At 47.0% G+C, this 12549-nt stretch overlaps 1 protein-coding gene across 5 annotated transcripts in view; it reads left to right on the top strand.

The window, feature by feature from the left end:
* The window catches only part of GSDME (gasdermin E), a 67975-nt gene that overhangs the window by 23833 nt on the left and 31593 nt on the right, over positions 1-12549 (top strand). The gene's annotated exons all lie outside the window — the stretch shown is intronic.

Here is a 12549-nt window from a genome sequence, read left to right as displayed (position 1 = left end):
GATGTCTTTTCTGGGGCGCCTGGGTGACGGTTAAGCATTTGACTGCAGCTCAGGTCATGATCTCACAGTCTGTGGGTTCGAGCCCCATGTTGGGCTCTGTGCTGACAGCTCAGAGCCTGGAGCCTGTTTCCGATTCTGTCTCTTTCTCTCTCTGCCCCTCCCCCACTCACACTCTGTCTCTCCAAAAGATGAATAAATATTAAAAAATTTCTTTAAAAGGTGTCTTTTCTGAGACGCCCACCCCAGGCCACACCCATCTTTGTGTGCTATTTGACAGTCAGTCAACTTCTTGTTACTTTTTTCAAATTATTCTGTGTCCTGGTTTTGGTCTTAGTTCTTAGGATCGGGGCTCCTGGAAGCTCTATGTACAGTGTAATCCTAGCTAACTAACAACCCCTCACGTGGGAGACGAGGGCGCTCTGAGGACTCTGTCACATATTTGACCCTGGGAGTGGTTTTTATTTTTTTTTATAGAAACCATCCTGTCCTATGAGCTTACTTTGACAGGTTACTTCAGATCTTTGTGGAACTGGGTAAAATTTAAGTCCTGAGGAGAGCTGCTCAAGTACTATTTCCTTCTAAGACCTGTAGACCTTCTCGTAGTTCGTCAGATCCCAGATGTCATCCAGTATAAGATGCACCACTATTTTATATACCGCGAAGAATGAACACTGCCAGTTAAGCCCTGTCACCCATCAATTTTAAATCCTCCTAATTTTAGATACATTAAGATGTGGGGAAAAAATGTGTTTTAAAGTTGGTGAGATGTGGTATTCAAAACTTGATTGCCTGGAACAAATCAGGAGTTTGAGTTCAGAGGAGCAAACGTCTACCCCAGCTGGGCTCACCACACGGCGTCTGACACACGGACTGAACCCATTACTGAACTGGTCGTCCTCTCTCTAAACCTCCTTCTTTAAAAAAAAAAAAAAGTTTAATATTTATTTTTTGAGAATGAGAGAGGGAGAGAGAAAGAGAGGGATACTTTGAGCAGGGAAAGAGCAGAGGGAGAGGGAGACACAGAATCGGAAGCAGGCTCCAGGCTCTGAGCTGTCAGCACAGAGCCCGGTGCGGGGCTCAAACTCATGGACCACAAGATCACAGCCTGAGCCAAAGTTTGACAGTCAACCGACTGAGCCACCCAAGCACCCTAAACCTCTTTCTGGTTCTGCCTCCTTCTGAGGTGCTGGTTGGTGAGGCTCAAGTCCAGTTGTCTCGGCCAGGAATCCCAGCACCAGACGTGGCTCCTTCCTCACCTTCTCTCCCACACTAGCCTCTCACTAGCTGGTTCTACCTCTTCAGGTCTACCCATTCCACCCACCAGTACCGGGCTCTCAAGGCTGAACAGACGTGGGGGAGGGGCGGACAGCTGGTGGCGAACCATTCTTGGGGGCCAGAGTGCCCAGTGCGACACTGGAGATGCTGCACAGTCACAGGCGGGGTGCCACTTTCTCCGCCACCCCCCTACCCGGAGTGCACAGACTTAAAAGGAGGAGATGGGTTACCCTGGAGGCTAATCGGGCTGATGGAAGCAGCATTTGGCATCCATTCCAGGATGCTGGGGGCAGTTACTGCAGTCCATCTCGTGTCACAGCCTGGGGCAGGGGCGGGGGGTGGGCAGGGGTGGCAACTGGCTGCATCTGTGTATTGGAGGACACTGGTCGGAAGAGAAGCCCTGGGCCGCTCTGTGAAACGTCAGAAGAGCAGCGCTAAGCTTCCGAGTGCGGTGCCCAGACCTTCTCTGAGCAGCTTTTGTAGTTTTCCACCAAGTGCCAGCTGTGACCCTGTGCATCTGTCTCTGCGGCCACAGCCAATAAATCAAAACTCATGGAAACAAATGCCTAAACTACTGACGCTTTCATCATCAGTATACATCTGTGTGTCTGTGCGTTAGTAATTCTTGCTTCGGACTCTCCCAACAGTAGGCCGGCCACCGTCTGGTGGCTTTTTTTAATGTCCCAGTCTCTGTTCCTGGGGAGATGTTGAAAAGCAGCTCTGGCAGTCCGGCCTTGTTTCTCCAGAGTGCGTTTGCACCCTCTGCCTCTTGCTGGCGGTCTTCAGAGCAGTGTCGCAGAAAGAGCACTGGCCTGGGAGTCTGCCGCTGTGTGTCCTTATGATAGAGTCTCAATCGTTTATTTTTGCTTTATTTCCCTTGCCTTAGGAGACATATTTAGAAAAATGCTGCTATGACTGAGGTCAGAGACCTCACTGCCTGTGCTCGCTGCTAGGGTTTTTATGGTGTCAGGTCTCACATTTAGGTCTTTCATCTATTTTGAGTTTATTTTTGTGTACGATGTAACAAAGGGGTCCAGTTTTCCCAGAACCGTCTGTTGAAGAGACTGTCTTTTTTCCATTGGATTTTTTTTTTCCCGGCTTCATCAAAGATTAATTGACCATATAATTGTGGGTCTGTTTCTGGGTTTTCTTTTTAAAAAAATTATTTTAAAGTTTGTTTATTTTTGAGAGACAGAGACAGAGTGCAAGGGGGGGAGGGGCAGAGAGAGGGAGATACAGAATCTGAAACAGGTTCTAGGCTCTGAGCTGTCAGCACAGCAGGCGACATGGGGCTTGAACCCCTGGACTGTGAGATCATGATCTGAGCTGAAGTCAGGCGCTTAACAGACTGAGCCACCCCAGCGCCCCTCTGGGTTTTCTATTCTGTTCCATTGCTCTATGCACCTGTTTCTATGCTGGCACCATACTGTTTGGATGACTGCAGCTTTGTAACATAACTTGAAGTCTGGACTGTGGTGCCTCCCACATTCCTTTTTCAAGATTGCTTTGTCTAGATGGGATCTTTTGTGGTTCCATATAAGTCTGAGGATTGTTTTTGTAATTATGTTCTCGACACACAACTAAAATTTATTTATAAAAAAGGCCACGTGTCTTGGTTTTGGCCATGTCGCTAATGCGCCATGTGATTCCGGTGAGTGTGAACAGCCTCTGCGGGCGACATGACACGTTTCCGTCTCAGGCCCGTGCAGACACCACCGGTCAGTCACAGCTCTCTCCTCACTGCCACGGGCCTAGACTCTGTCTTTGAACCGTTTTCTGTACAGGGAGGCCGTGGTTGCAGAGGGGGCCGTCTGAGGGGGTACTTGAGATGCACCGGTTTTCCATCCCTGAACTAGGAATCCCTGGGGCCTTCATAGTCTTACAGCGTCTCTGCAGCATAATGGATACAAGCTGATGTTTCCTACCCTGTCATGATGTACCTACTTTTTGGAGAGCCTTTTGAAAATGCTATTGGAAACTCATTCCCGTAGGACCTGTATGACCAATGGCGATTACATGGGCGGCTGTGGCAACAGTGACTGCCTTAGTCTTGTTCCCTGAGAAATCACCAGCGTCTAGCCCAGTGCCCAGAACATAAGAGGACTCCCTGCTCTGTGGGGTTGGATGAATGAGCACGGGGGTGGGGTGGTCTGCGGGAGAAAGTCTGCCTTTCTCTCATCCCTGTTAAAGAAATCCTGGGACTGAATTTATGCTCCGGAAAAGAAAGCTGCTTTCCTCCTTCTTCTGGCTATGATTAGAGTTGTAAACGTCTTGGGATTTCTTCTCTGGGAATTTGCATGTTGGCTTTCAAAGCCTTAGAAGTAGAATTTGAAGTAAAGCCTAGAAGACGAGGCAGCTTCGCTGGGGAAGGGGCTGGAGAATTTTTAGGTGCTTTAGGAGAGAAGCCTCCTCCCTGCGGGGACCCCGCAGCTGCGCCAGCTCCGAGCCTCACTTCCTGCCTGCTCTGGTCTCGCAGCCAGCTCCCCTTCTGTGTCTGCGTGGCCATTTCATAACTGCTTTGAGGGTCTGCTTGCTGGCTTCACCGCATGAAACACCCTGAAATTGTGGGCTTGTGTTTGACCAGCCTGATTGGGCTTTCCTGTCAAGAGTAGAAGAAAAACATTTGCAGATGGTACGGTGTGGTCATGGTATGCAAGACCTCATTAAATGTAAGCCTCATCGCCCGTTCTCACTTTACGGATATGCAGACTGAGGCTCAGAGGACGTAATAACCCAGTGAGTAGGAGAGAAGCTGGAAACCATCTCCAGAAGGAGTGCAGGTGTCGGTGTTTAACTCAGCGTCCAGCTACCCAGAAGTAGGATGATCCCTCAGGAGAATGGGGGGAGGGAGGGCCCAGCAGGTGCCCCGAGTGAGGGCAGCGCACTCTTCTCACCATTTAGTGTTACTTCCCTCCACTTGTCTCTGGATGTGTTCCTTCGGGTCTACCCTTGAAGAGTGAGTATATGGTATCTCCATCTCAGTGGCCTTCTGTTCTTGTTTTCACATTGTTGTCCTCTCGGAAGAGAAAGGAACCTTGGGCTGTCCTTAAAAGTATGTGTGAAGAGGACAAAGGACATCTGGCTGTTCTTTTTCTCATGGAAGAGCTTCTGCCTCCTTTCTCCTATCTATGGACATTGATCCCTGGCTGGACTGGAGAAGAGACAGGTTTTTTTTTTTCTTGAATGAAGGTATAATTGACGCATCATATTATGTTCATTTCAACTGTACAACTTAATGATTCATTATTTGTATACATTGCTAAATGATCACGATGATAAGTCTAGTTAACAGCTGTCACCCTATGTAATTAAAAATATTTTCTCGTGAGAAATTTGGAGATGACTCTTCAAGCACCTTTCATATAAGCAATATGGTGATCCCCCTTATCTGTGGGGGATATGTTCCGAACCCCAGTGGATGCCTGAAACTGTGGATAGTACCTAACTCTGTGTATAATACATTTCCCCCCTATATATACACATACCTATAATAAAGTTTAATTTATAAATTCAGCATTGTAAGGATTAACAAGAATAATAATAGAACCGTTATAACAATGTACTATAATAAAAGTTATGTGAATGTGGTCTTTTTCTCTCTCTCAAAATGTCCTATCTTATTACTATACTCACCCTTCTGATGACGATGATGATGATTTGAGGTAAAATGCCTCCGTGATGAGGTGAGGTGGATGGTGTAGGCACTAGGCTCCTCTTGACCTTCTGATGAATCATCAGGGCATCATCTGCTTCTGGCCGATGGCCGTTCGCGGGTCGCTGAGACTACACCTGGCGGGGGGGGGTCCGGTACAGTAGTAAGAACTGTTGTCCCTACACCTGTACTTTACATCCTCATGACTTCCTTATAACAGGAAATGTGTGCCTTTTGTCCCCTTCACCCGTTTTGTCCATTCCCACCCTCCTACCTCCAGCAACCACCAATCTGTTCTCTGTATCTCTGAGTTCTGGTTTTCTGTTTATTTTTCTGTATTCTGTAGATGAGATCATACTGTATTTCTCTAAGTCTGGCTCATTTCCCTTAGCACTGTGTCCTCAAGTTCCGTCCATGCTGTCCAAAATAGCAAGATTTCATCCGTTTTTATGGCTGAATAAAATTCGTATGTACCACGTTTTCTGATTCATTCATTAAAGGACACTTAGGTTATTTCCAAATCTTGGTTGTTGTAAATAATGCTGCGTTGAATGTGGGAGTGCATAATCTTTTCAATCACGTGGTTATTTTTTCCCTTTAGCTCCTCAGAAGTGGACTTGTTGGATCATATGGTAGTTTGATTTTAAATTTTTGAGAACTCTCCATGTGGTTTTTCACAGTGGCTGCACTGATTTCCATTCCTACCAACAGTACGTGAGAATTCTCTCTTCTTCACGTCCTTGGCAACACTTATTTATTTCTCATCTTTTTGAAAGTAGCGATTCTCAGGTGATATCTCATTTTTCAAAAGTTAATTTATTTTGAGAGAGAGAGGGAGGGGGGGATCCCGGAGGCCCACATGGGACTCAATCCTGACCTGGGGCTCAATATCTTGAACCGTGAGATCATGATCTGAACTGAAATCAAGAGTCCGCTGCGTACTTACCTGAGCCACCCAGGCCCCTTCATTGCGGTTGTGGCTTGTATTTCCCTGAGGATCAGCGATGTTGGCCATTCTTAGATCTTCTTGGGAAAAATGTCTCTTCAGATGTTTGCCATTTTTTAACTAGATTTTTAGATGATTGGGTTGTATGAGTTCTTTGTATATTTGGGGTGATAACCTCTTATCGGATATATGGTTTGCAAATATTATTTCCCTTTCATTAGGTTGCCTTTTCATTTCGGTGATGGTTCCCATTGGTGCACAGAAGTGTCTTAATTTGATGCAGTCCCACTTATTTTTATTTTTGTTGCTTTTGCTTTTGGAGTCAGATTAAAAAAATTATCAGTGGGGCGCCTGGGTGGCTCAGTCGGTTAAGCCTCCGGCTTCGGCTCAGGTCAGATCTCACGTTCGTGGGTTCGAGCCCCGCGTCAGGCTCTGTGCTGACAGCTAGCTCAGAGCCTGGAGCCTGCTTCCGGTTCTGTGTCTTCTTCTCTCTCTGCCCCTCCCCCTCTCATGCTCTGTCTCTCTCTGTATCAAAAATAAATAAAACATAAAAAAAAAAATTATCGGCAAGATCGATGTCAAGGAACTTACTGCTCACATTTTCCTCTAAGAGTTTTATGGTTTTAGGTATAATATTCAAGTCTCGAATTCACTCTGAGTTCATTTTTGTGTATGGTGTAGATAGCGGTCCCGTTTCATTCTTTTGTATGTGGCTGTCAGGTTTCTCTCCACCCCACCTACTGAAGAGACTGTCCTCCCCCCACCGCATATTCTTGGCTCCTTTGTGATAAACTAATTGACTGCATGTGTGTGGGCTTGTTTCTGGGCTCTCTGTTCTGTTCCATTGATCTGTGTCTGTTTTTATGCCAGTACCTCACTGTTTTGATTCCACTGCTTTGTTATATGGTTTGAAAAAGAGATTATGATGCCTCCATCTTTGTTCTTTCTCAAGATTGCCTTGGCTATTTGGGGTCTTTTGTGGTTCCATGCAAATGTTAGATTGTTTGTTCTATTTCTGTGAAAAATGCCATTGGTATTTTGATTGAGGCTGTGTCACATCTGTAGATTGCCTTTAAGGGGGTATTTTTACAATGTTAATTCTTCTAGTGAGCACAACTCTTTCCATTTATTTGTAGTTTCAGTTTCTTTCATCAGTATCCTGTAGTTTTCAGTGCACAAGTCACTCACCTCCTTGGTTGAATTTATTCCTATGTATGTATTTTATTCTTTATGATGTAATTGTAAATGGTATTGTTTTCTTAATTTCTCTTTTGATTTTTTGTTACTAGCATAAAGAAACACAACAGATTTTTGTATATTGCTTTTATGTCCTGCAACTTTACTGAATTTGTATATTTGTTCTAACGGTTTTTTGGTGAAGTGTTCAGGGTTTTCTTTCTTTTATTTTTAAAATTTTTTTTCTGTTTTTTATTTATTTTTGAGAGACAGAGACAGCACAAGCAGGGGAGGGTCAGTGAGGGAGGGAGACACAGAATCGGAAGCAGGCTCCAGGCTCTGAGCTGTCACCACAGAGCTCGACGCGGGGCCCAAACCCACGAACTGGGAGATCATGACTTGAGCTGAAGCCGGACGCTCAACCGACTGAGCCCCCCAGGCGCCCCTGTTTAGGATTTTCTTTATGTAATATCATGTCATATGCAAACAGTGACAATTTTTCTTTTCTTATTCAGATGTGTTTCATTTCCTTCTCTCGCGGAAACACTCCAGCTAGGACTTACAATGCTGTGTTGAATTAAAGTGGTAAGAGGGGCATCCTTGCGGCTGCGGTTCTTGATCTTAGAGGAAAGCCTTTCATATTTTCGCTGTTGAGTTCATGAGGGTAGCCATGGGCTTGTCTTACATGGCCTTTATTATGTTGAGGTATGTTCCCTCCATACGTACTTTGTCAAGAGTTTTTATCATAAATCAATGTTGAATTTTCTTTATCTGCATCTATTGAAATGGTCATAACGATTTTTATCCTTCATTTTGTTAACGTGGGGTGCCACATTGATCTGTGGATATTGAACCAGGGACGTCTCGAATTCCTGGAGTAAGTGGCACATTATCATGCTGTATTACCCTTTTAATACACTGATGCAGGATTGCCTAAGTGGCTGAGTCTGTTAAATGTCTGACTTCAGCTCATGACATGATCTTGCAGTTTGTGAGTTCAAGCCCAGTGTCAGATTCTGTGTCTCTCTCTCTCTGCCTCTTCTGATGTGATCAGATTTTTTTATTTCTTCACGATTCAGTCCTGATAGGGGAGCGAGGTTTATTCCAACCATGCCTTTTAGAATTTGTGTGATACATTATTCACGAATCCATCACCTGGTGGGTAAGATAGGCGTGGAAGCCAGTAAAAGGAGCAGGAGGGTGTTCTGTCCTCCAAGAGCTTACAGTTTGTCCAGAGGTCTTTTTTAATTAGAAGCATTTTTGGAATAATGGGTATGTTCACATGGTTTAAATGTTAAAAATCAAAAGAGAAAAGGTAAAAAGTGTCCTCCTGATCTTCCAGCCATCTAGTTCCCCACTAAGGAGGTAATTACTGTGAATGGTCTTTGTCTTTTTTCTGAAGACATTCTGTCCATGTTGTTCAGTGGCTCTTAATGGAGCCCTGGGGAGGGGGAACGAATCGTGACAGCCCGGGGAGGGTTTTCTGAGGGCATGTGGCCGCAGCCATCAGGCGATGGGGCGGGGAGGATGAGCAGGCAGAGATATTCTGAAAAGGATTCCTTCAGGACTGGGGTATAAACCCCCCTTCCAGCCCCAGCCGTGGGGCTAGCTAGGCAGGCCAGATCTTTACATGTGGAAATGGACCTGGTAGCACAAGAGTTCACTAGAGATGAAGGTCACATTGTGGTACAGCCAGAGGGTGCCCTCACCCAGCGGGGCAAGACAGCAGCAGTGGGTCCCCGGTGGCTGGGGCGTGGGGGTGGGGGGGAACCTTTGTGAAAAGTTACCATCTTCAATTTTTCTGGGCCTTTATGGTGTTCATTTATGAAACTGCTAATCCAGGGTGTTAAACGTGTTCCCCCTTGAATCCCTGTAGCGGTCTGAAGGAACCCATAAACAGCTTTAATGTGTACGCAAAACATGGAGGATTTTAACGTAAACAGATTACACTGAGACCTGACGGTTACCCAACTCGGCGGGCCCAGGGTAGTCACGTCGCACAGGGCCCCGTGCCCTGAGGAGGCCAAGGCTGCCCTCCGACCCCTAGGAGCTGCTCTGCATCCCGGCCTGCTGGTAGCAACTAGAGGAGGCGATGGGGGAAAGTCCCTCAGAGCTTGCTTTGCAAAGAATCCAATGAGCAATCCATTTCCCCCTGATCAATAGCTTCCCCTGTCTACACCAGGTCTTGTGTCCTAACCGAAGAGAAGTCTGTCCGGTGTTGGGTTTCCACGAGGTGGCAGCACTGTCCTGGGAAACAATCCCCATGTGGGTGGGAAGGGCTTGTCCTCACAGCCCTGCCTCTGTAGCCCCCGTGGAGCATTTCTGAGTGCGCCTGCGCGGGACTTGACCAGGTACTGTCTCCTCCCCACTCGGCTGAGTCTCGACCTTAGAGATGGACCCTGGCCAGGCCCTGGCATCTGTGCTCAGCCTGTGGTGGGGCCGCCCACAGGGACCACTCTGAGGGCCGCTGGGCCTCACAGGTGCTTGGCTGGACGGGCACACGTCTCGGGACTGGCCCGCCGTCCTGTGCAAAAGAAAGTTACGTTCCTGCAGTTGACTTTGCTCCCTTCTGCTTCCGGTGTTTCCTGTGTGAGTTCTGGAGGGAGGTGGGCATTTTAAGCAATGGAGTCTTGAGCAGCTTAGGCCAAATTTTCCCCTTCAAATAATTTAACCTTGGATAAGACAGCATCAAGTGTTTGATGGATCTGGTTAAGGCACGTGGCCGTGCAGTGATTTCCGGTGTGGCCAAGTCCCTTCAGACTCTGGGCACCTTCCGTCTCCCTCTGCTGTGAGGTCTGGGGTTCGGAAGCTGGGAGTTGCTTCTGATGTGTGTGTTGTCACATGGGCTCGGGTCAGTATCTGGACTGTAATTGAAGCAGTCGATTTTCAGAAATCTGCTAGAAGGTGAAATTGTCTATGCAGTCAGAGGAGAGCCTCAGAAGGGCCTGGTTCACATGTACCTTCTGACTGGTGGGTACTCTGGCTCTGCCCTTCCAAGTCTGTGCCTCTAGCACCCGGACACGGCCTTTCAGGAGGATTGACTTCTACATATCATTCTTTAAACTACCCTGCTAATCCTCCACTTCCTCCATCTCCTATGTGTTCTCTCTTTCACACAGAGGTGCATATGTATACATTTGCACATTCATGAAGGAAAAGAGAGAAGTAAAACAAAAAAAAGCCCCCAAAACAAAAAACCCCACAAATTTTATTCATCCATTTATTTCAAAATTATCTATCAAGTCTCTGCTATGTACTAGGCATTGTCCTGATAGTAATTGGAGGGCACAGTCTCTATTTCCATGGAGTTTAGGGGGAAGAGACAGACAATGTGCTAGAAAAGTATTGGGTGTGAATATGCGCTCCAGATCAGTGGTCCAGGATGTGACAGTGACAGAGTTGTTACCGCGCACAGGGTGAGCAGGGAATGCCTGCCACCCCTGAGGAGGTGACTGGCGTCAGCAAGAGGAGGGAAGCGGGGACATGGTGTCAAGGCCATGGGGCAGGCTCCGAGAGAAAGCTGGAAGGTGGGACCGGCCAGGGGCCAGGGCCAGATCACAGGATGTGCTGTAGTCATTGACGGTTTCTAAGCAAGTGAGGGGAAAAGTGCCTCCAACCCAATTAAATGACTCATATTGTCATCTGGGATCTATTTTGGGCACCTGGGTAGAAGAACACCAGAAGGTAGCGTGAGCCCGCTGGGGTTTGTGTGGCATGTAACTCCGTGCTCCCTGCGTGTCCTCTCCTCTAGACCCTACGCCAGCCCCCTGAGGAGAGCACTGTTCCCTTCCCTTTATCTGCAGGAAAAGCAACGTGTGGAGGTGGAGTAGTTCACCAGCTGCAGGGGCAGAGCTGGGATTTGAACCCCAGGGCTGAGGCTCCAAGCCCCTGCTTCATTTGCTTTCCTGGAAATGGACCCCTGGGTGGCTTTGTGTTGTGCTTGTCATTTTTGTTGTTGTTACTTAACTAAAAAAACAACAACATGTGATTTATTTTTGTTTGTTTGTTTGTTTATGAATTCTGCACCCAGCATAGGGCTCCAAGTCATGACCCCAAGATCAAGAGTCACACACTGAGCCAGCCAGGCCCCATGTGCCTTACTTAATATGTGTGAAACATTGTTATAATTTGCATTTCTTTGAACACTCTTGAGACTGAACAGCTTTTCATGTATCTTTACTTTTTTTGTTATAAAATATATATAAACTAAAATCTATCATTTTAACTATTTAGAAATGTTTATTTTTGAGAGAGAGGGAAAGAGAGAAAGAAAGAGAAGGCACCCATGTGCATGCACAAGCAGGGGAGGGGCAGAGAGAGGGGGAGAATCTTAAGCAGGCTCCACACTGTCAGCACAGAGCCTGATGTGGGGCTTGAACTCATGAACCATGAGATCATGACCTGAGCCGTAATCAAAAGTCGGACACTTAACCCACTGAACCACCAAGGGACCCCTATTATTTGAAACAGTTCAATGGCGTTTCTAGAACTTTTTGTCACATTTAAATAGAGACTGTATAGCCATCATGCAAGAACTCGTTCCCCCTCCTCCCAGCCCCTAGTAACCTTGAATCGACACTCTGCCATGATGGATTTGTCTGGTCTAGATATTTCGTATAGGTAGACTCACCCAATATTTGCCCTTTTCGTCCGGTGGATTTGACTCAGCACACCGTCACCAGGGTTGGTTCATGAGGCAGTTGTGCATCGAAACATTATTCCTTTTTATGGTTTAAAAGTGTCCCATTGTGTGTACATACATCTGTCTATTCAATGATGGAGTTTCTACCCGGGCCAGCTTTTCACACGGAGACAGGACCTTAACAACTACTCACTCCTGTTCTGAGGATGCTCGCTGACCCCTGGAGAATCCGTGTTTGCCCTGCATCGGGGTGAGCCTCCCCTGTGTGCGGTTAGAGGTGCTCCTGAGTCTTTCCAGGCAACTAATCTTGAACTATTTAAAAAGCTCAAGATGAACACGGTAATTGTTCCTGTGCCAATATGGACTCTCGTTAGGTTCTTTCCTGTCCACCTCCTAGAAGCATCGCGTCAGAGGAGAGCTCCACAGGGATTATTTGTTTACCTCTGAGCCTGAAGCCTCCCTCCTGTACGTGGACAATTGAGCTCGTCCTGGAAATTCTCCAGATAAGCTGCAGAGGAGCCCTGAGTCTGTGCTGGGGACGCCAGGCAGGCCAGGTCTCCTTGGCCTCAGTTTCCTCATCTGTAAAATGGCATAAACCTCCTCCTAAGAGATTCTGTCCTTCCTGGACAGGTTAAGAAGTTCCTCATTATTTCAAACCCAATTTCTTCCTTGCAGGAAGCCACCATCCGTCCAGTCTACGGTACCCCCCAAAACCCCACGTTTCCCGGGATGGCTGCGGGCCATCAGCCGCTGAGGAGATTGCAAAGCCGGCTTCCCGGGGAGGAAAACCAGGGGGTTGCAGCCCCTCCCGCACTAGTTGGGTTTCTTTTTCTCGTCCTTGGCAGACAGTGCTGTGGT

Source organism: Suricata suricatta, chromosome 2, assembly GCF_006229205.1.
Source record: "Suricata suricatta isolate VVHF042 chromosome 2, meerkat_22Aug2017_6uvM2_HiC, whole genome shotgun sequence".
Classification (NCBI taxonomy): domain Eukaryota; kingdom Metazoa; phylum Chordata; class Mammalia; order Carnivora; family Herpestidae; genus Suricata; species Suricata suricatta.
The sequence above is the reverse complement of the archived record's forward strand: the minus strand, read 5'-3'. Positions and strand labels throughout refer to the sequence as shown.